Here is a 24890-nt window from a genome sequence, read left to right as displayed (position 1 = left end):
TAAAAAAATTCGGAGGCAAACAATGGGCTTGGGAAGCACAGGGTAGTAGTGGTTGGGGGTCCATCGGAGAGGTGTCGTGCTACACTTGGTAGACATCCGAGGATCATGATGATAATTTAAACAAGGGCAGCTAAGTTCAAGATGTGCCAGTGCTATGTGGAAATCAAAATATTACAAAAGGTAACCCATTAAACTTAGAGCTATAGAGCCTTCACAAGAAAAATGTATTGCTGGAAAGCTAACTTTGCGTAATTTTTGTACGGATGCCTGGTTGAAGCTTGCCAGTGCCTATAAACTATCCAAAGCTCTGTGTCAAACCACGTCGTATCGGACGAATCTGGATTTGGGAAATATTCAAATTTTTACGTAATTCCTGCTGTGCGTTATACTGATGGTCACATCAGCACATTGGGGCATCGCAAGTAGCAATGCTAGTACAATAAAAAATACCATGAGGCTCTAATTAGGCTACAATCGCGGAATTGTTAAAGATCGCTTCACTGCAATTCCGAAGTACAGGGCTGGTCAAGGCATTTTTGTGGCAATACAGTTGAACCTCGTTATAACGAACACTGATATAGCGAATTACAGGATATAGCGAACAGAATACGATATTTGATTGCTCACGCTTATTTCAATGGCACTTCTTTTATAACGAAGCTGAAACACTGAGCCCCGCGCAATATCATATATAACAAAGAAATGTTTCGCCAGGACGCTGATAAGCTGCTTGGAAAAGCCATCCGCAATCCGAAACTGCAGACGTATAAAGGCCTTTTGTCAGTGGACACTGTGGAAAACTCCATCGAGATTAGTGCTTTGAGTACCCACCAAATGACGACCACAGCCTTCATCAAGTAAATAAAGACGCAGGCCTGTTTTGTCAAGTGAACTTTGTCTTGTAATTTTCCGTACTCGTGTTCCGGCTCATTCAGCTTGAAATGCAACAAGGAAAGGTAAGGGTTGCATGTTTACACAGGGTTGTAAGCCTAAAAAATGTATTTTTATATCAGGCATTTTTGCGCGAGCCATTTTGCCGATTAGTTGCAGCCGATTTTTACCTGTAGTGTTATAACGAATATCGGATACAACGAAGTAATTTGCTGTCCCGATACTACTTCGTTATAACGAGGTTTCACCGTATAGGAAATGTGTTGTCGAAGTGTGAAGTCGAGCCAAATATCATTGTATTTATTACCCTCCTAAAAAACCAGGTATTCTCCCCATTCGTCACTTTTCAACTAATCCTGTACTAAATGGACTCGGAAACATTAACCAGCCCCACATCGAAAACTATCCAAAGAAAACAAACCAACCCTCTCCCTGCTTCCAACCAAAACTTTTGGTGAGCGAACTCAGCTCCTTCTATGTACCCCGACCAGTACGCTGTTGAATGCAACGGTCGCTAACTAGGCACACTGCCTCATATCATCCCAGGGTACGCACAAAACACGAACCTTCCCCATATCCTTTCTCCCCCGTGTCTCTGAGCTGTTGGAGAACCTGACGACCAGCGGTGAGCTGGGGGTGTAGCTTTTTTTGGCACCTAAAGCAAAGACCACATTGTTTCCTTATCGATCCGGAAACTGAGGGAGCACTCTCACAGACACCATATCAATAAATGTTTGCGCAACCACCACCACCAAGCATCCCAATTCAGCCCTAGGCAGCAAACCCTTTTAAAGTCTGCTGCACTGCTACGCACAGAAGCATCGCTAGAGACAATTTTTTTGGGGCACTACAGGAACCCTGATAGGAAAGTATGTAGGCCTATGCTACCTTTATTACATCGTTTTCTTGGGCTGTGACAAAGAGAAACCGATGGACAGTCGGCTTCTGTGCCGTGGACCTGTAGTCCTAGCAACTCACGTATGACATAGTTTTGGACTTCCATTCCTTGGTGGCATTTTTGAGGCCAAATACAACTAAAGTCTTCGTGTGAACAGAAACTGGGAACCTCTGTCTATACCCTGGCGCTAGTACTGCACAAATTCTAAAGAATTTACCCTGGCTTTCCTCCGAATGACATGTATGCGCAAGGCACTCCCGCTCCTGCCATTGGTGAACGAAGCTAGCTGCAGCCAAACCGTTAGTAAGCGTTGCTGCAGCCCCAGAAGGTACAACTCATGCTTCGTTGTTTCAAGAGCTGCTCTGCAGCATGAAGCGGTGGGAAAAAGAGGCTAAATCAATCAATCAAGAGCATTATTAAACCAAGGATGACAGGGTGGCCTGCGTGGGAAATAGGTTGTTGTGCGTTAACGATTAAAGCAGGAATAATCATTAAAATGAGCAGTCAATGGTGTTGATAAGTTTTCAATAATAGACAGCCTAGACACCCAGCATTCAGAAACTTTGGCAATTTGCAAATTTGCAAATTTCTCTCAAAGTGGCCCATGGTATCTTACTTTTCATTCCTTGCTTTACTTACACAGTGTCGCAAGAGACAGCATAACATAGAAAATTTGGGTACGACCTTGAGATGGTGCGATGATGAGCATAAGCCGGCCCCATACTGGGAGCAGGAAAACCAGTTTGTTTTGACACTTACCAAGAGGTTTTCAGCGTCTTTCTGACGAATTGCCAAACTGTAGTATCCTGGGAGATTAAGCTCGATGGTTTCGTTCCCCCATCTAGTATTTGTATAAGCTCCCCTTCCACTGTATTCAAACTTCACCGTCGTTCCTTGTACAATTTCCCTTGCCATGTAGAAATATGTTTTTCCTTGATAATGGACGTCAAAGTGCGCTGCCTCGGAACTGAAATGAATGAAAATTATTGTCAGGACTAAGAGAAACGAATGGGATTTTCAAACCGTATTTGCACGAAAGTACCTATGCCGCCACTGAACCCAAATAAATAACAAGGGCATGTTCTAGAAGAGTACAGCAGCTAATGGTATTCTGTAATAGCGTAGACGTCAATTGGATACAAGGACTCCTGGTGTCCCAGTTCATTCGTGTTAATGACGGATTCAGGGAGAGCTAGAGAACGGCCGTTCCCGAAAGGATGCCGAGTGACGGCCCTCCGGACTAGTGTTGTGTGAACAACCAAGTTTATCTATCTCTTGCAGGCGACAGTGAGTAGTTGGAAATGAAAGCGAGGCAAAAAGCTGGACGAGGATCATCCCCTGGTTGTTCATCCCAACTTCCATTCCTTCATACAGCTTCCTTTCCTTTTGCAGTTTTAAACCAGGTGGACCAGACCTGGACCCCAGTGGTCGCCTAGACTCCGCTTTCGACCGACGTGCCAGAGCCGGCAAGCCTACTTGCTACCAGAAAAAATCTTAGGCAAGTTTAGTGGCGGGTATTTATTTTCTGGAGCCGCCTGTTTACATATGTTTGTACCTGCCTCGGCGAAAAGTATTTCAGGCGTAACGAAGCAAGAAGTACTTATTTAGGACCGTTCCAAACTACCAGACTGGTAGCATAGCTGGTACATATCAAGCTTGTTTAGCACGAAGATATCCTTAGCCCACGTAGCTTGAATATATGCAGGAGAAGAATCGGCCTAACGCGGCGGTCGGGGGCGCATGACCGATTATGTCGCAGCAAAAACGAACTCGGACTACAAGGCATCGCAGCTTTAAAACAGAAGGAGGGGGTAGCTGCATGCGATAGACGAATTCATTCCGGGGCTGCCCTGCAAAATGCCGACCACCACGGGGGCGCCGTTTCTTACCACCGACAGATGCAGCTTCCCTTTCCTAGGAAAAGCTGTTGTGACGTTACCCGGCCTCCCTAAGAAGCGACCTATCCTCTCTTCTATTGTTCTGACGCAGCGCTTCAGACATATTTGGGGAAAAATTTAGACACGTAACTGAAAGCGTAGTGTTTTGTTCTATTAAAAATACGTATTAGTTTGGTGACAGCAGATATAAATTAAAAGCTGTTATTAACGTTAAATTTAGCCGAAACCAAAGTATCAAACGATGGCGAAGCGATAGGACGCTGTCGGCTAAGCAACGCCACTAACTACGTTCCGGTAGTTTTGGCCGCTGATGTCCGCCCAAGTCCAAATGACCTGCATTTCATCGGCAATAAAAGGTGACAAACTGTCGCGTGCTTCCGCTGCCAGCATAAGGCCGCCTGAGGGAAGCAGTGCAGTTCACGTGTGCAAAATCTGCTTCTGACAGTTGCTCTTGGGTTTGGGTTCAAGGATCCCCCCACGTGTGTTGAGGATGCCAAGACAATGTATTAACACCTCTCTGTTTGACCAAATGAGAACAACCTTCGTTCGCTTATTTTCTTTGCTCCTCGCTAAGAACATACCGAGAGATCTCCTTTTTTCGTTTCGGGTCTTTTCGACGCCACGTTTCTCCGGAATGCCGGGGTTTATTTTCCTGTTCGTTCACCAACCAAAGCAATGTGATTTTAGGCGTCAGCGCAATGAGCCGGAATGCGAACAGAAATACCCGCCAGCATGTACTCGTCACTCGCGGAAAAGGCAGGACATGCGTGTCGAAGCCAGTACAGGTGTAGACTACCGGAAGTTCAGCGGACGTTCATGGAGTGAGAGCGTGTGTTTTTGTAGCGTGGGTTATTCGCTTCGCGCAATGCAGTTTTGGAGCAGTGGGAAAGCAGTACTCTAGACCGGCCATGAATTTGAAGGCGTTGAAAAAACCGCAGTTGTTGGAGCTTGCAAAAGAGTTGCGCTTGGATGTTTCGGACCGCTGAGAAAGCCAGAGCTGCTACAGGCTATACTCGCTGTTAGGGCTGACGATGACGGGCTGTCTGAGTGCATTGAGATGACCAATGGCAGGGAGACCGCGAAACGTCAGGCTGCAGAGGCAGAGACTGAGCGCCAGTGTGAGGAACTCGAGAGGCAGAAACAGGAATGCGAGGAGAAAAAGTGAGAACAGGAGCTCGAGAGGCAGAAACAGGAACAATAGGAGTAAAAGAGGCGAGAGAGAGAGCATGAGCTCCTACTCGATCGAGAAAAGTGACAGCACGAGCTGGAAATGAAGCGTCTAGACATCGAGGAATCTCGATCTAGGTGTGAGAGTGACAGCAGCACGCCAAGCGGGCAGTCTGCGGCGACTGAGCGACCTAATGCGACCCTACAAGGTAGAAGACTTAGGTCTTTTTTTGGTCAGCTTCGAGCGTACGTGCGAGAGGGCCCAGTTTAGTCCAGTCTCATGGCCGAAACAGCTGCTTACGCTTTTGCCAGGTGAGGCATCCGACGTGATGGCCCGCTTGCCAAAGGAGGAGGCGGAGAACTACTAGAAAGTCAAGTTCAGCCTCCTGCGCAAGTACAGGCTGTCAGCAGAGGCGTTTCGCCAGAAGTTCTGTGAAGCCGAGCAAGCTAAGGGCAAGTCGTACTCGGAGTTCGCCTATAATCTGAGGGCTAACATGGAAGATTGGCTGAAAGAGGCAAAGGCTTTCGGAGAGCACGACCGGATAGTTGAGTGCTTCGGTCTTGAGCAGTTTTACCGCCGACTACCAGAGAACCTGAGACTCTGGGTGCAAGATAGGCCGGGGGAAAATACTGCGGATCATGTAGCTCAGCTGACCGACGACTTTATCGCACGTTGAGGTGCGCAAGGGCCGGAAGACGGCGAAAAAGAGTTCAGGCAGAGGTATGATAAGTCAGGGCCTAAAGGCAGAGCTCCACAGGAAGACGGTGGAGCAAGGGAAGTCGTTGTCATGGATAAGAAAACTGGCCGCCTAAACGAAAATAGAGTGGAAGACACTGAGGAGCAGCGCAGAAAGAAAGCTTTTGAAGCGCGCTGACAGGCTGTGTGCTACAACTGCGGCGAGACGGGACATTTCGCTGCGAGTTGCAAGAAGAGAAAACTTGTCTTTCACGTACTAGACCAGAGTGAGGAAAGCAGGCAGTTCCTAGAGCCGTACGTACGTGAGCTAGTGGTCAACGGTAAACCGTGCCGAGTTCTTCGCGACTCCGCGGCGACGTTAGACATGATCCACCCTTCGTACGTTGAACCGGATCAGCTGATGGGACAGTGTGTTTGGGTGAAGCAGGCCGTAGCAGCACGAAGCGTGCGCCTGCGATTGCTAAAGTGAGCATCGGAGGTCCGTTCGGTGAACTTGTCACACAGGCGGCAGTATTCCCACAACTTCTTCCATAATACAGGTACCTATTATTGAACAGGTAGGATCACCTGTTACGCGAAAGGGGCTACAATTTCGAGAAACTGCTGAGCAAAGAATGAGCTGAGCTCGCTGCGAAGGGCTCAAGTAGCGATAGTGTCGCCAGTGGCTCGCCACCTCTGAGAGGAAGGGCGAGACTCAGACAGATAGCGAGGATTTGGCATTTCCGAAGGCTCACGACAGAGGGCAGCGTAAGTACACTGTGTGTAGGGACCCTACAGTGACCGGAGATGTGTCAGCGTCGTCGTTTTCGAAGTGGGCAGGTTCACGGGAGGCCTTAAAAACGGCTGCTGACCCGAACGCGCGCGGTTCGCAGGCTACCGACGTTCCGCGGGAAAGCCTAAACCGTGACGTTAGAGAAAGTAGGCAACAGGAGTCCATTGAAACGAATGGTGTTTCTTCGGACTCGATTTCCGAACCGAGCAACGCTGTGGCAGAGCCCACAGTCGAGACACTGAACGGTTTTCACGGGGAAGCTAAGCTTAACGACGACGCCGCCACTGAGCGAGTCGCGAGCGTTCCACCTCAAACTCGGATACTGGATGTCGAGCCACGGCCAGCCGAGGTAGTAGCGATTCCGGTGTCGCCTGAGGTTGAGCCGTCTGTTGAGACCGGACCGCCTGTACCTAGACTGGCCTTGACAGCCGGAAAGGATAGGGATATCACCCTGCGGTGTTCGCTTGCCGACAGTGTCGCAAATAAGTGTGGCTAGAGCTCCTAGGCGGGCCTGCCGAGTTGCAGCGCCGCTCGCCCGCTTTGCGCCGGGTCTCAGCGGACCACGCAGCGGCCGAGAACGAAAGCGCACGCCGTGCTCGAGCGGTGGAAATTAGAGCAGTTTTCTCCACGCGCTCGAGATAGGTCTCGGAAGAAGGCCGATGTCCTCTCGACTGGTCGCACTAGCTTTCATACATAGTGCGGGCGCACCTAAGGTGCGACTCAAATTGGGGAAAGCTCAGGGCAATGACGAGGGCTCAAATCGCAGCTCTCTGCGCGAGACGTGGCCTGTAGACGTCTGACTTTCCGTCCCAGTGTAAACCAATGTCACGTAATGCGAACTGACCAACGATCATAGCAGCGGCACGGAGCAATAAGTGAAAAGATTGGCGATACTCTGCGCCCTTACCTATTGTCAATAGCCAAGCGCAAGCAAGAAGCCCGAAAAGACGACGATAAACAATTCATACCCTCGTTGATCACCAATTGCAGTGGTTTACAACAGATTTGCTGAACATCAACTTTCGCAGGGCGAAATGGCGACAAATTTTCTCGATTTCCCCGTGGCTGCCAGCCGTCCACTGTCAGCCGCGCTCATCAAGCGTGCGCGGAAATGTGTAATCATTGCCACTTGGAAGTTACAATTTATGTGAGCAGATGCGAAATGTGTCTGGATATGGCATACGCGCAGCACCAACTGGTATGTGGAAAGGAAGAGGGTCGACGCACTCGAGCATCGCATGAACGCTCGGTTCGCGGCAGTAGAGCGCCGACTCGAGGCGTTACAAGAATTTCTCTATAGAAAGCTTGGCCGCGACGACAACGTGGCAGAAGATCGCACCCAAACCGCTCAACCAAAGACATCGCTATGGCCCGAGCACCAAAAACAAGCCCGGGCCTGAAGATCTGGCACTGGAACGCCAACGGGTTCCAGTGCAGAAAAGCAGTGCTACAACAACATCTGCAACGCCTCGAAAAGCCTCCGGACGTCATAATGATCCAGGAAACCCACACCGAAAGTGCACCGACCCTCCCTGGTTACCGAACACACGCAAGCCCCCCGAGCGCGAGGTACTGCGGTAAGGGAACTGCGCAAGGGGTATGCACCTTCATAAAGAAAGGACTTACTTTCATCAAGCACGAGAATTTCCTCGGACGCAGCACCATCGAACAATTTGCGACCGAGGTGATACTAGGCAAGAAGAAGAAGGAATCCTTCCTCCTCATCAACATTTACAGTAACCCAGCGCACAGGCACCAAACGATCAAGACTCTCCTGCACAAAGCACTACGCACAGCGCCACACGACACAATCGCAATATGTGGGGACTTCAACGCACCGCACAAAGAGCTCGGCTACAACCGCACCACGGTCAAAGGAAGGGTCCTACTGGACGAGGCGGGCGACGCCGGCTTCACCCTCCACACAGATCCAGCAGACCCCACCCGAATAGGAACTTCTGTCACACGAGACACAAACCCGGATCTGGCTTTTGTCCGAACAGCGGCAACGGCCAGGAGGGGTGTCAACTGGAGGAACACGGGGTACAACTTGGGCAGCGACCACCTCATCGTCGAATTGGACCTGCCAGCCTCCGCCCCAGTTACCAACGAACATCGACGCAAGCACAAGCTCACCGACTGAGCTCATTTCAGATCGGAGTTTCTGGAGCTGCAGCGCGAGATCGAGGACATCGAGAAATGGTCGGCAGCCATAGTGCAGGCAACCTCGGACGCGACCACAGAAGTGGAAACGGACGAGAGCGTGTAGCAAGTCGACAGTCGCCTGGCCCATATGATAGAGGCCAGACAGTCCCTACAGCGGCGATGGAGACGACAGCGCCACAACCGCACACTACGCAAGAGAGTGGCGGAGCTCGGACGAGCTATTGAAAAACACAGCCGCGAGCTCTGCGCCCAGCAATGGCATGCCGCTTGTAGTGAGGCAGACGAACAACTCCACAAGGGACGGACCTGGACGCTACTCCGCCATCTCCTCGATGAAACGAAGACCAGAGGGTACCAACAACACCGACAGGCACAGATCATGCACGCCACCACCACCAAAGAACTAGGGCAGGAGGAGACGTGCAAACGGGATAAACGCACGTTATCTACCGTGTACCCCAAGTGAAAGCCATGGCGATTACTAGGGAATGCAAAACCCAGCCCTCGATCGCGACGTCGAAGAATGGGAGGTACGGGCAGCGCTACAGAGCCTCAATTGCAAATCTGCGGCTGGCCCGGACCGAGTAACTAACAAGCCTCTGCGGAACCTCAGCGATGGGGCCGTCACGGCTCTCACGGGGCACTTCAACCGCTGTTGGCGCGAAGGGGCAATACCACGACAATGGAAGACAGCCAAAAACAATCCTCATCCCTAAGGCCGGTAAACCGCCCAGCATCGAGAACCTGCGCCCCATATCCCTCACGTCGTGTGTAGGCAAAGTCCTCGAACACGTGCTCAACAACAGATGGCAGCGTTACCTCGAAGGTGAAGGCCTCTACCCCGACACCATGTTGGGGTTCCGGGAACGGCTCAGCACCCAGGACGCCATGATCTTGTTACAACAAGATATACTCGACACATCCATCCTCACCCACGACAACAAAGCGGTGCTGGGCCTTGACCTGCAGAGCGCCTTCGACAAGGTGCGCCACTCCGCCATACTGGCGCAGGTCTCGCGACTGGGCATGGGGGAAAGAACGTACAACTATATACGAGACTTCCTTTCGCAGAGAACAGTGGAAATCCAAGCAGGGGATCAACAGCTGCCGGTGAAAGAACTGGGCAGCGTGGGAACCCCCCAAGGTTGGGTGATATCGCTGCTGCTTTTCAACCTTGTGATGATCGGTGTGGCCGAGCAGCTCTCGGAGATCCCGCAGGTCCGATACACCATCTAGGCAGACGACATTACCCTGTCGGTTCCCGGGGGCAGCGATGGCCACATTGAAACAACACTACAGACTGCAGTATATGTCATCGAAAACCACCTGGCGAAGACCGGCCTGCGATGCTCCCCGCAGAAATCTGAACTGCTCATCATCCCACCACCAGGCAGGTACCGCAAGAAGGCGGAGGAAGAGTCTACGAAAATCACGATACGCACGAGAGACGGAACTGTCATCCCCAAAGTGCAAAACCTTCGCGTCCTCGGCATGACCCTCGAAGCGAGCCGGAGCAACGGAACCACGGTCGACCGCATCACCACAAAATTGGGAATTGCCACCCGCCTTATCAAACGAATAACAACAAGGCATCACGGGATGAAGGAGGCCAGCCTCTTGCGACTGATACAATCTTTTGCCATGAGTCACGGGGCCTACGTAGGGGCCTTCCACCAGTGGAAGAAGCACGAGAGCGACAGAATCAACGCAGCAATACGAAAGACATACAAGGCCGCTCTGGGACTACTGAACAGCACCAGCACCGACCGGCTACTGAAGCTGGGTCTCCACAACACCCTGGAGGAAATTAGCAAGGTCCAAAGAATGGCCCACCTTGAGCGCCTTTCGACCACACGTACAGGCGGAAGAATCCTCGAGCGGCTGGGCCTCGGCCCAAAGAAGACGGAAACACACAAGGCAAGGGTTCTCCCTCTGGAAACGCTACAACGCCTCAAGATACTCCCATTGCCCCGCAACGTCCATCCCGACTACAACCCAGGACGCCGAGCGGCCAGGGCCCGAGCCGTCACCGAGACGCACGCAAACGACACGGGCGCCATCTACGTGGATGCAGCCAAATACCCCGACAGGCCAGACACCTACGCAACAGTGGCGTTGAGAGCCACCACCGGAGAAGTGTACAGTGCGTGTAGTGTTCGCGTACCGTCTGCTCAGGAGGCGGAAGAAGTGGCGATCGCACTCGCGCTAACGAACCCGCAATGTAATACTGAGCGACTCGCGCTCGGCCATCGCGAACTTCGCCAAGGACAAAGTTTGTACAAGTGCAGTGCGCGTAGTGCAGTGTTGTGTGGGGAACAGTGAATCGGTGCCGGCTACCCACATCCGTTGGTTTCCGGCGCACATGAACGCTAGCACCGACGGCAGCGGCCACCCTAACCGCAACGAGACAGCCGACGCCGCCGCACGCGCACTTACCAACAGCGCGGCGCCCCCCCGCATCTCTCAGGCGGAAAGGCAGCAGGACTCAGACCAGGAACCCCTTGTGACTTACGCCGAAATACTACAGTGGTACCGCCTCGGCAGACAGCTTCGGCCGCCCCCACACCCCAAGCTCACCAGGGCTGAAGCAGTGCTGTATAGACAATTACAGACAAACTCTGTGATAACTCCGGTGCTGGCCAATATGTGTGTCCAGAAGTGTACGAAAGTGTGCTATGCAGTGTGTGCGCGAAAACGAACGCGACCGTGGTCCACCTACTGTGGGACTGTGAACGAAATCCAGTGGAGGCAACCGCCTCAACGCGTTGGCCGGACGATGTCACAAGTGCGATGGACTCGTCCGACCACTATGTTCAACTCCGAGCAGTCCAGCGGCTCGAGGCTGCTCTTCCAGGGCAGAAGCGTAGGGAGGCGCCGACGGGAGTCTGAGGGATCACACCCGACGACCCTCCGCGCGTCGACCTCGTATACGCCCGCAAGGCGTTGTCTCGGGGACGACTTAGGAAACGTCAAGGAGGGGGCAGGCCCTGAGTGGCTCCCGCCCACCTCCCCCCGCAGGACAATTCAATAAAGTCTTTCTCTCTCTCTCTCTCGGGAAAGGAAGGCCGAAATAGTACGAGTACGGCCGAGACGCAAGAAAGGACGCGCATTTTCAGCGGTTGCCCCGCCCGCACTCTGTAATTCGTTCAACGCCCAGTAGGATAAAGGCACATTCCCACTGGCGATGCGCCTCGTCGCGACTAAAAGCGACGTCGCAAAGCGACGAGCCGGCCGTCGCTTTTCGGAGTTTTGCGACGGCGGAGCCGATCGGTCTCGGTCCGAATTCCCTCGTCGCGCGACGGCCCCGCAAAACCGGTAAGCCAATCATGGCCGCGGAGTAGGCTGACGTAGCCGGAAACGAAACGTTTCTTTACATCCGGTATGCAAACGCTGCGGGCGGGCGAGGACGAGCCGCCGCCGCCACCGCCGCTGGTTCGCTCGGCTGGCTCGGCCAGGCGGCCAGGCGCTTGGCCCGCTATCGCTGTACCCGCCGGGTCGGGCCGGCAAGCAACTTCCCGTGTGCATCGGTTCTTTGGTCAGTGGCTTCAGCGTGCGCGTGTACTAATCAACGAATAGCGTGGAACTCATCAGTGTGGAGAAGCGTGTATGGATTGTAAATGGAGCTAGGTGGACAGCGAGACGGTAGGTTGACTTGCAGCCTCTTCGTCTATCGGCGACTGGTAAACACGCGTAGAGTTCGGAGGCGTCAGAACGTTGCGCATGTGAAAAGAAGCGACATTTGTGGGCCGTGAGGCGGGTGTTGTGGCGTGAAAGCAAGTGTGTGCATTTCTTCGTGCAATAATATGTTGAAAAGAGCCTTCGTGAGTTTGTTATTTTCTGCTCCTCCCGCAACCCGCAAATGCTTTCGGCATTGCTCCAGGTTAGTAGCATGTGTTTTAGTTTGATTTCTACCTGCTTTTGTCGCGTATTCTTTGACTGCGAATGGTTGACGCACCAACGAGGTCGTATGTACAAGTCGGGAAGCAGCTGCGCTGAACGCAGTCGCATCATCGCTCATCGCAAGTGCGAACACCACCTCAACGCCTCATCGCGCGACGCGCGCCGTCGCGCGACGAGACAAATCGCCAGTGGGAATGTGCCTTAAAGCATACTCGACAGATTCAGTCGCCAGCCGTGCTCGCAACTGACGCCATTACACCAAAGGGTCAAATTTTCACCGGAAGATAAAAATATATAATTTTTCGGTCATTCACGGGCCGAAGCTACGCATGGGGTAGGAGGCGAGCCGTAGTGGAAGGCCCTAGAATACTTTTCACCGCCTGGGTTCTTTAACGCGGTCAGAAATCTCGACGCACACGCGTTTCAGTTCTCTGCTTCCATCAGGAAAGCGGCAGCCGAACCCCCATACTCGGAGATCGAACCCCCATCTTCGGAGTTAGCACCGCAACGCCTTGATCATTGAGATCACCCCGGCGTGTTTTCCACCGGAGCTGATGCTTGCACCAACATTCTGTTAGCTAACTACAACAGCGGGCAAATGATTATCGCCAGTGTTTCAGAAATAAAGGAAGGCATTGATTATGAGCAGAGACGAACGAAAATAAATACCAGCATATAAGGGCTCATCACATGAATTCTCAAACTGCTTTTCAATATCCCTGTGGTTCAGTGTCCACTGCAATTGATTTGGGCATACGACGCAGGCCGCCACACAGTCAAGTTTAAAATTGCCATAAAATAGGTACTGATGTCATCGCAGAGAACAGTCACATAAGAGCGCTCGGCATGGCTCTGGAGTCAATCGGCAGATGAGAACTCGCTATGGTAAAAAACAGTATAACCAATTGCCCGCAGTATACAAGTCATAACCAAGAGAAGCTTAAAAAAAGAAAGAATAAACGGTAACGCTCTTTCAGCCCATGATCATAGGCCAAATACTGCACAGCTTAGCGTGCTACAAATCTACCCGTACCGAGGAACAACAGCGAAACAGGACAGAATAAGAGGACAGCATATTGGGACAGCATAGAAGGCACTTCTGAACTTCGCAATTGTGACCGTGAGGCGAACTCGTAACCAGTGGGACACCAGGGTAACAAAACGGACAGCCATACACGGGACTAGGATGAGGGTAACGGCGTTAACTCGATGGACGAAGGAAACAACATTCGGAGGCAGACAGGGAAAAAGCGGTAAAGGTCAAAGGGAGAGGCCCTCGAGCCGTCCACTTAAATAGGAAGTTTTGACGCGGACGATGAATAGGCATAGAAATAGGGTTTTCATAACGCTTTATAATAAATGAGAGAAACCACTCTGCTAGCGCCAAGAGAGCGGGTAGAAGAGCAAAATCGAAACTGGCCACTGTGCGGATGACAGGCACCCCGTCTGAAAAGAAACGACTGCACGCCATGCAAGAGGTGTCACCGGTCCAGCGACTGCACGTAAAACCTATCTACTAGAAACATGGATCCAAACCTACACAATGACAAGCGATAGGGCAGGATCATATTCATTTCAGGGACGTTTCGAAATCATGAGGCCACAGTATGCACCGACTCTGGCAAGTACGAATCTACGATACAGGAATTGTTGTAGTTGACTACTTAGGTAATCTGTGTGACTGCATGGCTCTTTTATGCGCGGAAACAAAGACACAGAAGTTCAAGACACCCTCTTTGCACACCAATTAATGGATATTGAATAGAAACGTAAACATCTTTGCAGACTGTCAAGTAGCATTATGCTTCCGTAAGCAAATGCTTCGGTAAGACACATCCTTCCAGAATTCAGAAAGTTATTAGAGCAGACTGGACACCCGTACACAAGGGTCGGGAGGAGAAGGAGGCACCACCCGAAAGGCTCGCGAATTTACATACTCTCATTGCGACCAAGACTACCACACTCCCCTCCAAGAACATCTCTCATCCTTGCCTAGGCACACGATTTTTTCTCTTTATGCGAGCGGTATAAATGCCGAAGAATCGCAAACACTGTGCGGGAAACACCAACACAAATATCTGCAAATCCACGTGGGAGAACATTTTCGGTAGGAAGATTACACATTACCCTAAAACTCAATAGGGCACAGGTCCACCCTCCCCGCTCAACCTAGCTATTATGTCCAAGGGTATGCTCAATGGAAATTTTACCCGTACCGAACTAGAACACGACGTATTGTACTTTCTCGGGACATGCGAAACAGCTTCCACCAGCTCGTCACCCGAAGATCAGTGTGAGCTGATAAAAGGGCAAGAGAAGGAGCTGTTGCATCCGGCGTCCTAGTCCTCATGTTCTACCCTTAGCGCTCCCTACTGTCTGTTCACGCCTTTTCCTAAACCCCAACCATTTCTTCTTTAATAAAGAACTGATTAACACTATGCAGCCGCAACCTTTCATCCTCACATCTTAAGCAACAGAATCCCCAGTGGCCTTGCTCTCTTCTGGACCACGGCAACTAAAAACCCTCTAGTATTTTCTCTTTGCTGATGTCCAGTGCTCATGAATCTTAGATCGAAAATTTTCTGTCAGAGTCGAAGTAACGGTGTGGAGTCTTATAACCGAATTCTCGGACGTTGATGTAACCTTTTTTTACGGTTCCTCGTTGGCTAAAGCTTCCTTGGCCGTGATAGTCAAATCCTCCCCACTAGAGAAGTACTATTTATATTGCACTTACCTCGCTTGAGGTGCATAAAAAAATGCACGCACGGTGAGGCCTTCATACCAGGCCATCGGAAGAAAATTTGTATATTGACCCTGCCCTGGTTTCGGTAGAAGAATGCCGTACTGCAATGAAGAGTACAAAAAACAAAAATCAAAGCCAGAGACGAACGAAAATGAAAGTGCAACTTTTTTCCACTTGAACAATGTTTAATCACACGTTTAAGACGTTTACTCTATCGGTAATGTTGCCGCAAATAGTTCATTAGGATTTATTTCTTAGGCTGTTGTAGTTGTTGTTCTTCTTGTTATTTTCCACATGCCAACCAGTGGGATCGGCAAGGATTGGAATCTTTGTGGGGGATGTGCACGTCTTAAAATTTTGATTTACAGAAAACATTCATAAAGAAAGCCCACTCTATCGTAAGAATTGTTAAAAGACAATATCACACTCCGCGCGAAGATAAAACATTGGTGACGTTTGCACTAATCCACGCAAGGCTTGAACCAAAGCGAAGCTGGATGATTTCTTTCTATGTGAGCTCTGAAGGACACACTACGACGCATTGCAATAGGTTTAAATTTGTTTATTCACATGTTCTGTCGTCGCTTTACATTGTGGTATAGGTGTCGTCATCATATCTATCTTTATCGTCGTCGCAGTTGTGCATGACCGGTGGGCTCGGATTGCTTTGTCCGCAGGCTTTCACGTTTCTCGAAAAGTGGAACGCGTCTGCATACGCTAAAACCGGCAGCATCCGGCTTCGTGTACTGTCCGTCTGACGCGTGAGGAATCTTCTGCTCCCTCCTTGAGGCGCCGGCGCAAGTAAATTGCTTTCTTGGTATTGTGACGCTCGTCAATTGGTTAGTCACAACTTATATTAAGGTGGGTCCACGCAGAGCTTGGAGAAAATGAGACACACTGAGGCGGGCGGAAAACATTAACAATTAGTTTAATGGGGTGCCTCAGTGGTGCCGGCTTCCTCACCAGGTTGGGAGGACTCGTTCGGGTTGCAGGGGTGGTCACCGCGCAGGCTCAAAATGCCTGCGCGGTGGATCCACGGGCCGGAACGGGAGGCAGTACCAGACCGGTAGCTCGGCGGGCTCGAGGTGTGGACCGGGGCGGGAAACGCTGGCAGCATGCGGGATCTTGGGAGGGATGCGCTTTCGGATTGCTCCTACAACTGCGTGCGAATGGCAAGACGGTCGCCCCAAGTCTGTCTTGACCCTCTCCGTTCGCTCTTCTTTATCTCCTCCTCCTCCTACTTCCGAGCCACGACGAGGGAAAGGGGGAGAAGGGCCGGCTTCTAGCGTCGGTGACGACGTGACTGGCCGTGCACCCGCCCAGCGCGCGTCGAGCAGGAGGGGAGCCTGGCTCGCACCGAGGCAAAACGGAACCATATGTCCTTAGCGAAGCGGCCGCGCGTTCCCACGGGAAAGCTTCCTGCGGTCAAAGTTCCTCCATCTGGTCCGGATTAGCCGGGGCACACACACGACCGTCACATGCGCCCACTCTAGGAGAAGAGTTTTGCCACTGCAAAAGTCTTGAATCACACCCGTGTAGGCATATACATAATGCGAACCGCAAAGTCCAGTCTTGGAGCACGGCACATTTTACAGGTTGGGCAATAAAGACACAGGGAAAGAGGTACCACTAAAGCACATAACAAGGCGTATTGTCGCCTCTAAAAACTTGACCCTAGCGATCTTCGCGAAAACTTCAAGTGTACAAGTACAAAAGAAATTAAACAAAAGGTACGGGTTGTGGAAGCTCGTAATTTTGGCCCAGAAGGATCAACCACCAACGCGTGATAGGGAGGGTACGGTGCAGCACGCCTGCTTCGCAAGGCACGATCGTGCGATAGATGAGGATGGCCGCCTCCCGTGGCTGGAAGGAACGATTGCATGGAATTCTGAAGAATTTCATCGATCACAGCTTCGGGTGGCATGTCCCCGAACGGGCTCGCCGTTGGGCAACTGCATTCAGGGGACAGGGGTCGTGGCCTGTCTCGGTCAGCCACCGTTACCGGCTGTTGCTCATTTCCGGTTTCGCACACAGCGATTTTGAGTTCGTTTACATTCACAATTTTCTCCTCTTTCGTTCGGATCTCACGGATTCTGCACGTGACGTCAAATAGCTTCTCGACCACGCGGAACGGGCCTTTCCATTTTGGCGCGTGTGTGTTTTGGTCAGTCCGGGTGTCCGGAATTTTACCTTCACGAAAACTTTGTCGCCTACTTCGAAACAGCTGGGTCGGCCTTTTAGATCAGAGCGCGCCTTTCTCTTTTGTGCTGTTTTGACGAGAGCCTCGGCCGCCAGCCGGTGTGATATGAAGAGGCGTCGAGCCAGTTCAGCACGGTAATCCTCCATGGTGTTGTAATGAATATTAGTTGCCTCACTGTCGACGCTCGGCGTCGTTGCATCGCGCCCGTGGAGGAGGAAAAAGGTGGTTTCGTTGGTGCCCTCATGAACCGCGGTGTTATAAGCAAACATCACGAAAGGAAGCCACTGATCCTGATCTCGTTGGTCGTGAGCGACAAAATGAGACAACATGCCCACCAACGTTTGGTTCAGCCTTTCTATGGTGCCGTTACATTTATGATGATACGCGGTCGTTTGTAGCTTCTTTATCCCTAAGAGATCGTAGACCTCTTTCATGACCCGGGAGACAAAGTTTGTACCCTGATCGGTCAGCAGCTGTTCAGGCACACCATGTCGCAGTACTACCTTTTCTACAAATGCTCTCGCTACTGTTTATGCTTTCTGGTCAACTAAAGGAACAGCTTCCGCGTAGCGGCTCAAATGGTCCACGAAGACCAATATGTACTTGCTCCCCGCTGAGGTAGTCGGCAGTGGACCCACTATGTCTATCGCCGTGCGCTGAAATGGGGTGCTAAGCCTCTCAAACACCTGTAAAGGATCACGCTTATGATTCTTGGGGGTTTTGTGAACGGCGCAGGAGAGGCATTTGCGACAGTACTCCACAACGTCTCGTCGCATCCCGGGCCAAAAATGCGCCCTGCTAATCTCCTGACGCGTCTTACGGACCCCTTGGTGACCCGCGTACGAAGCATCGTGGTGAAGTCGTAACAGCCCGCCTCTTATGGAGGCCGGTACCACCAGACGCCCTTTAGTATCGTCTGGTTTGTCTCTGAACCGGAGTAGTCCTCTGTCATACATATAGTACTGTGTATCACGACCGCCGGCCTGAAGTGATTTGAGCATGGGCTACAGCTGCGGGTCGTCGTCCTGTTCCCGCTTTATACGGGCCTCTTCAACTACCGGCGTGAAACCCTCGACTACCCGGACTGCTGCCCTACTCAACGTATCGGCGTTCTGATTCGCTGTCCCTGCCCTGTGAATGGCTTCGAAGTCGTACTCCTGCAGGAGTAGGTTCCATCTCGCAAGCCTCGAGTTCGGGTCACGTGCGCTCATCAGCCATTTTAAGGAATGGCAGTCAGTGACAATGCGGAAGTGCCGCCCGTACAGAAAACACCGGGAATGACGGACAGCCCATACTACGGCGAGGCATTCCGTTTCCGTGGCTCCATACTTCTGCTCCGCGTAGCTTAACTGGCGACTCGCGAATGCTATCGGATGTTACTTCCCCTCAAACTCCTGTGACAGCACCGCTACTGCAGCCACCTTCGATGAGTCTGTCGCGAGCGTGAATGGACTACTCAAAATCGGATAACCTTAACACTGAAGCCTCCATCAACTTCATTTTCATAGAAGAGAAGGCCGTCTGGTCTACTTCGCCCCGGTGGAACGGTTTCTTGGTGGTAAGTTGTGTCAACGGACGAGCCTGCGCTGCGAAGTTGGGAATGTGTCGGTGATAGTAGGACAAAAGACCCAGGAATTGCCGCACCTCGGTCTTTGTCTTGGGCTCGGGGAAGTCACGCACGCACTGTACTTTACCAGGGTATGGACGCACGCCTTTTGCCGATACAATATGTCCGAGGGTATTTCACTTCGGGCCTAAGGAACTGGCATTTGGAAGGTTTGAGTTTAAGGCCCGCCGCCTGTATTCTCTGGAATACATTCCGCAGGTTGGTCAGGTGATCCTCAAATGAGCTGCTGTACACCATAATGTCATCAAGATACACATGACAGACCTTGCCGAACAGTCCTACCAAGATGACGTCGGCCGTGCGTTGCCATACGGCGGCGCTGTTAACTAACCCAATTGGCATACGTCGCGACTGGTAATGCACTGACGGCGTGTTGAAACCGGTCTTTTCCCTGTCATTCTCGTGCATTTCTATCTGCCAATAGCCGGAAGCCATATCCAGGACTGTGAAAAACTTGGCGGAGCCTAGCTCTGACAGCGTCCCAGAAATGTTCGCTAGCGGGCACGGGTCGACGCGAGTCACACGGTTTAAATCGCGGTAGTCAACGACAAAACGATATGACCCGTCCGGTTCTCGACCAGCAGCGCCGGCGCACACCATGGAGACATAGAGTGCTGAATGATCCCCAGGTCCAGAAAATCTTTAACCTGCTTGGCCATGTCGTCTCTCTTGGCATAAGGAATTCGGTATGCCCTACGATACACAGGCCCTGCGCCGTTAGTAGGAATCCGGTGCTTTATAACCTCGCAGTGACCGATGTCCGCGTTTCCCGTGGAAAAGGCAGAGCTAAACTCAGAGATCAGATCCTGAATGCGGGATTTCTCGGTTTCGCTGACGTGGAAAAGGTCAAACTTATTGCACAAGTCGGCCGCGCTGATGAGCCTGCAAACTGCCTGCTCCACCGGCTGTTCGGTCACGACGGAGGGAACGAGGACCCCGACCGCTTTGTTGCGAGGTAATCTGACATCTTGAAGCGTAGTGTTTACAATGCGCCCCGGCAACTGGCCGTCTTCGGAGCATCTAACTAAGGAGTAGGCTCCGGCAAGCCCAGATACATCTACTAGGCCAGTTTCTGCGACGCCCAAGCGCCCATACGCCGGTTCACACGCGACCTGGCCTGCCAGCACGCACTCGCTTAAGGGCGGTAGTATGCCTTCCTCTGCAAGGCGGATTGTGGTTCTCTCCGTCGTGAGCCAATCTTGGGGGTTTTCGGTCATGTCGACCTTACCAGCCCAATTTACAAGGGGTATTTCGACACCGTCTAAGCTTGGTGTCCCCTTGCTCTGCAACAGGTCTATTCCCTGCTCTGAGAGAATGTTTTGGGCGATAAGGCCGGCTACCGGCAACATGGCTTTTTCCGTGCAAACAAAAAACATTGCCGTGAAATGGCGATCTCTCAACGACACAGGCACTTCACAACACGCGACCGTTTCTAAGGTATCGCCCATGATGCCGACTAGGTTCGCTTTCTGTTCTACCTGCCTAAGTTTCTGCTTCCAGTCTGGCATAGCCTCATTGAGAGCGCTATGTGTTAAAAGGCTGACCTTGGAACCAGTGTCTATTAGGCATTTAAACAGAGCTCCATTCAAGCCGCATTCTACAATCGGGCTTGCCTCCCCACAAATGTTTATAACAGCAGTCTGAGCACCCCCTTCGTTTTCCGCCTCCACGCGTTTATCTGAGGAAGGGGGCCCTAATAGTTTCCCTGGTTCGTCTCGGAAGCGTTTGTGTTTGGGTTCCCCCTTGCTCGGGTGCCGCTGTCACCGCGCCTGTTCTCTCTACAGTTCCTCGAAAAGTGGCCGTACTTCCCGCAGTTGTAACAGGCCCCCCGTCGCGGAGAACTCCCCCTCCGGCTGTCGCGGTCGTGCATTTGTTTGTTTTGAAGTTCGATGCCAGCCTCGAAAAGCTGATCAACCCTATCAAGGCGCGCACGCAGCTCGTCGGTCTGCCTGTCGCCTTCCCGCACGCTGCGTACGGGCGCATGACCGCTGTTCACCGCTGGTTCGTTCCTCTCCTCTCGTACGGCTTCGTCGACCGCCTCATCTAAGGTCTTGGGGTCTCGGGAGAGCGTGAACCTTTTAATCGGATCCCTTAGCCCGTTCAGGAATTGGGTTCGGAGTTATTCGTCGAGGAGCCCTCTGCGGATTTCGCGCTCCGATTCGGGCTCCACGTCACCACGTCCTCCCATAGCCGTGTTGCCCAACGTGCGGAGCCTCGCTGCGAACGATTGCACGTCCTCAGCGTCTTTTTAACTGGAGCACATAAATTTGCGCAAATTTTCGCACTCGGGCTCAGTGTCGAACCGATTTTGTGCCTGTTCCTTGAACTCAACGTAGGTTTTAGCCACGGCCGCGGCCTCATCTTGCCATGCAAAATCATATGCTGCACCGACCATTTTACAGCATGCAATGCCTACCAACTGCGAGTCAGACAACCCGCCGAGATGTCCCACTGCCTTCAGGACATGCAAAAAAAATTCCCTCGCACTTCCCCGAGGGGGAGAGTGTGTAAGTGCGAATGCACGGTTGTTGATTGCGCGATTACGGTGGATATCGTGATCTTGGAGTGGAGAGTAGGCGCCCAACACCCGCAGTCACTCAGCGGAGAGAGGAGGAGGAGAGTAGCGCCCGCCGTTACGGCGAGGGCTACACGAAGCGCCCTCACGCGTCGGAATGCAGAGCGCCCGCTACGCGAGCGAGAGCTCTCCCGCCCGAAGTGGAGAGGAGGCTCCCAACACCCGCAGTGACTGAGCGAAGAGAGGAGGAGGAGAGTAGCGCCCGCCGTTACGGCGAGGGCTACACGAGCGCCCTCACGCATCGGAATGCGGAGCGCCCGCTACGCGAGCGAGAGCTCTCCCGCCCGAAGTGGAGAGGAGGCGCCCAACACCCGTAGTGACTGAGCGGAGAGAGGAGGAGGAGAGTAGCGCCCGCCGTTACGGCGAGGGCTACACGAGCCCCCTCACGCGTCGGAATGCGGAGCGCCCGCTACGCGAGCGAGAGCTCTCCCGCCCGAAGTGGAGAGGAGGCGCCCAACACCCGCAGTGACTGAGCGGAGAGAGGAGGAGGAGAGTAGTGCGCGCCCATCTCCCCCCGTTGCTAGGGAAGACGAGGAGGAAGACGAGGAGCGCGCGCACCCGCAGCTATTGCTATGCGGACGACGGCGGCGGACGATTCAGGCTCGCTTAAGAAGTGCATTCACACTTAAAAGTCAACGATGTTGACCCCGTGTCCATCTCCCGTGAAAGACGGAACCATGCCACCTAATGCCTTAACACTTACGCCTATCACGTTCGCTTGGGTCATAGTAGCCTTGGCCATGGTGTCTCGTTTCCTCCTAGCATAAGGGGGAAATCTCACGTTTTAGCTCTGCGATTTAGCTTACGTGGATCCCACCGCTGCCACCATGTGTGACGCTCGTCAAATGGTTAGTCACAACTTATATTAAGGTGGGTTCACGCAGAGCTTGGAGGAAATGAGACACACTGAGGCGGGTGAAAAAACATTAACAATTAGTTTAATGGGGTGCCTCAGTGGTGCCGGCTTCCTCACCAGGTTGGGAGGACTCGTTCGGGTTGCAGGGGTGGTCAATCGTCGACGGGACGCCGATGGGTCAAGTGGGTCTCGGGGCCAGGAGATGGAGGTAGTGTGGGGCCGGCGGCTCGAAAGGCCTGCGCGGTGGATCCACGGGCCGGAACGGCAGGCAGTACTGGACCGGTAGTTCGGCCGCAGTCAGGAAGGGGAGGCCGGGCAGGACCGGTAGCTCTGCGGGCTATAGGTGTGGACCGGGGCAGGAAATGCTGGCAGCGTGCGGGCTCTTGGGAGGGACGCGCTTTCGGATTGCTCCTACGGCTGCGTCCGAATGGCAAGACGGTCGCCCCAAGTCTGCCTTCACCCTCTCCGTTTGCTTCTCTTTGTCTCCTCCTCCTCCTACGTCCGAGCCGCGACGGGGGAAAGGGGGAGAAGGGCCGGCTTCCAGCGTCGGTGGACGACGCGGCTGGCCATGAACCCGCCCAACGCGCGTCGAGCAGGAGGGGAGCCTGGCTCGCCCCGAGGCAAAATGGAACCATATAACTTAACAACGTGACGGTTCGAGCTAGTTGGTACTCCATAGTGAAAAATTAAAGCGCAACGAATTTAGACAAAAGACGAATGACACAAGGACAAGCGCTTGTCCTTGTGTCATTCGTCTTTTGTATAAATTTTTTGCGCTTTAATTTTTCACTATGGAACCATATGTCCTTAGTGAAGCGGCCGCGTGTTCCCACGGGAAAATTTCCTGCGGTCAAATTTCCTCCATCTGGTCCGGATTAGCCAGGGCACGCACACGACCGTCACAGTATTCTTTGCGGGTGCCATGCGCAAGCATGGACAACGCCGGGCGCCCCTTGTAAAGCAAGTGCTTACTTTTGGTGTAAACGACGGGAGTAACGATGACAGACATTTTACTTGACGCCTCGCACCGCACCCATTACGGCCGGCAACAACAGCTTCGCCGTGAAAAGAAGGCAACGAATTTTTTGTAGGCCGTAAATCAAGTCGCGAAGAGCAGCTAATAGATTAAGAGCTTGGTCCAAAAAACGTATGCGTGGACAGCTGCAACACGACGTTGGGAAAACCGTACGGTGCCAAAACAGCACGCTACAAAAGTACACGCGCCAAGAGGGTACGGCGAAAAAACGCACACGAGAAGAGAGCAAAGCGTCAAAACATACCGACGGCAAAAAAGTGAGCTTTTACGGAAGGAATGAATGGGCAAGTATTTGTATTTTAACATCCGCATAAAATGCTCTCTATGAGTTCCTCTTCATGTTTTGTTAGTTCTTCTCGAAAAACATGCTCTGATTTCGATACCTTCGGAGAACACTATGCCCGTTAATGCAACGCACATGAGCTATATAGGTTAGAATGTAAAAATGATAAGCTCCGTTTTATATATCCATATTACATCTGTCCTATTTCTCTGCACAAATATTCTGCCATACGCTTTCAAAATTCCACCATATCCCATGTTTGCTGATTGAATTTTATGCCCTAAATACACATTCCTTGTTTTATATTTTATTTCTTAATGTAGTATGCACCTCTGCTGTGACAATTTATTGCGGTTTTTAACGCGTGCCGTCCGTCATTAGGTCACTGAAGCTATGTAGCGCCTGTTGGCCGATTTTCCTTCAGTTTCAGGAGTGACCACTTTTCAATTGCAACTTTAAAAATACAGTCACAAAAACAAAGCAAAAACGCAAGGCGTGTCTGTTGCGACGAGATAATCACGCAGTGCCACTCCGTGCTGACGATAACTAATTTTCGCAGTGCTTCCAGACGTGAAGGAAAGAGTGAAATCATTTGTCGAAAGTTTTTCAGGGCCCCTTTGACACCACAAATGCCAAACAAAACAGGTGTGGATGCCGCCAACACTTTCCTGCACTACCATTTGCAATTTCATTATCGCGAAGTCATGTCAAAACGGGATATTTTGAGCCTGCTTATAGCGCTTATCTGGAGCAAATACTGACAGAGAAGGAACATGCAAATATAGAATAAACGATTGTGGCAAAGTTCACAGCTCAAGCGCTTTTTAAGACGCAACCCTTACTTCGCAAATATCATAAAATGCCAGTGCCCGGCTTGGTTTCGTTTGATTTCGTTGGAATCTTTCGCAGTGCGTTCAAGCGCGATCAAAAGACTCGTGCATGCGGATGATAGACACAGCCTACCGTACCCACTAAGCATCTTTCCACATATATTGAACAGCCTGTGGTAGTACAAGACACTATTAGTGCGACCGACTTGGAAGAGGACGGCCTTCAATTTACATGTACAACTGCACATGCATTTACAAAACTTACTACCAGTTGAAAGTTACTACCACCTTACTACCAAACTTACTACCACCAGTCCCGGCCGCACATAAAGCGCCGGGACTGGTGGCCGA

The sequence above is a fragment of the Haemaphysalis longicornis genome, unplaced genomic scaffold (assembly GCF_048455015.1).
Source record: "Haemaphysalis longicornis isolate Haplotype H1 unplaced genomic scaffold, Haemaphysalis longicornis Haplotype H1 scaffold_10, whole genome shotgun sequence".
Lineage (NCBI taxonomy): Eukaryota > Metazoa > Arthropoda > Arachnida > Ixodida > Ixodidae > Haemaphysalis > Haemaphysalis longicornis.
Note: the sequence above shows the minus strand (reverse complement) of the source record.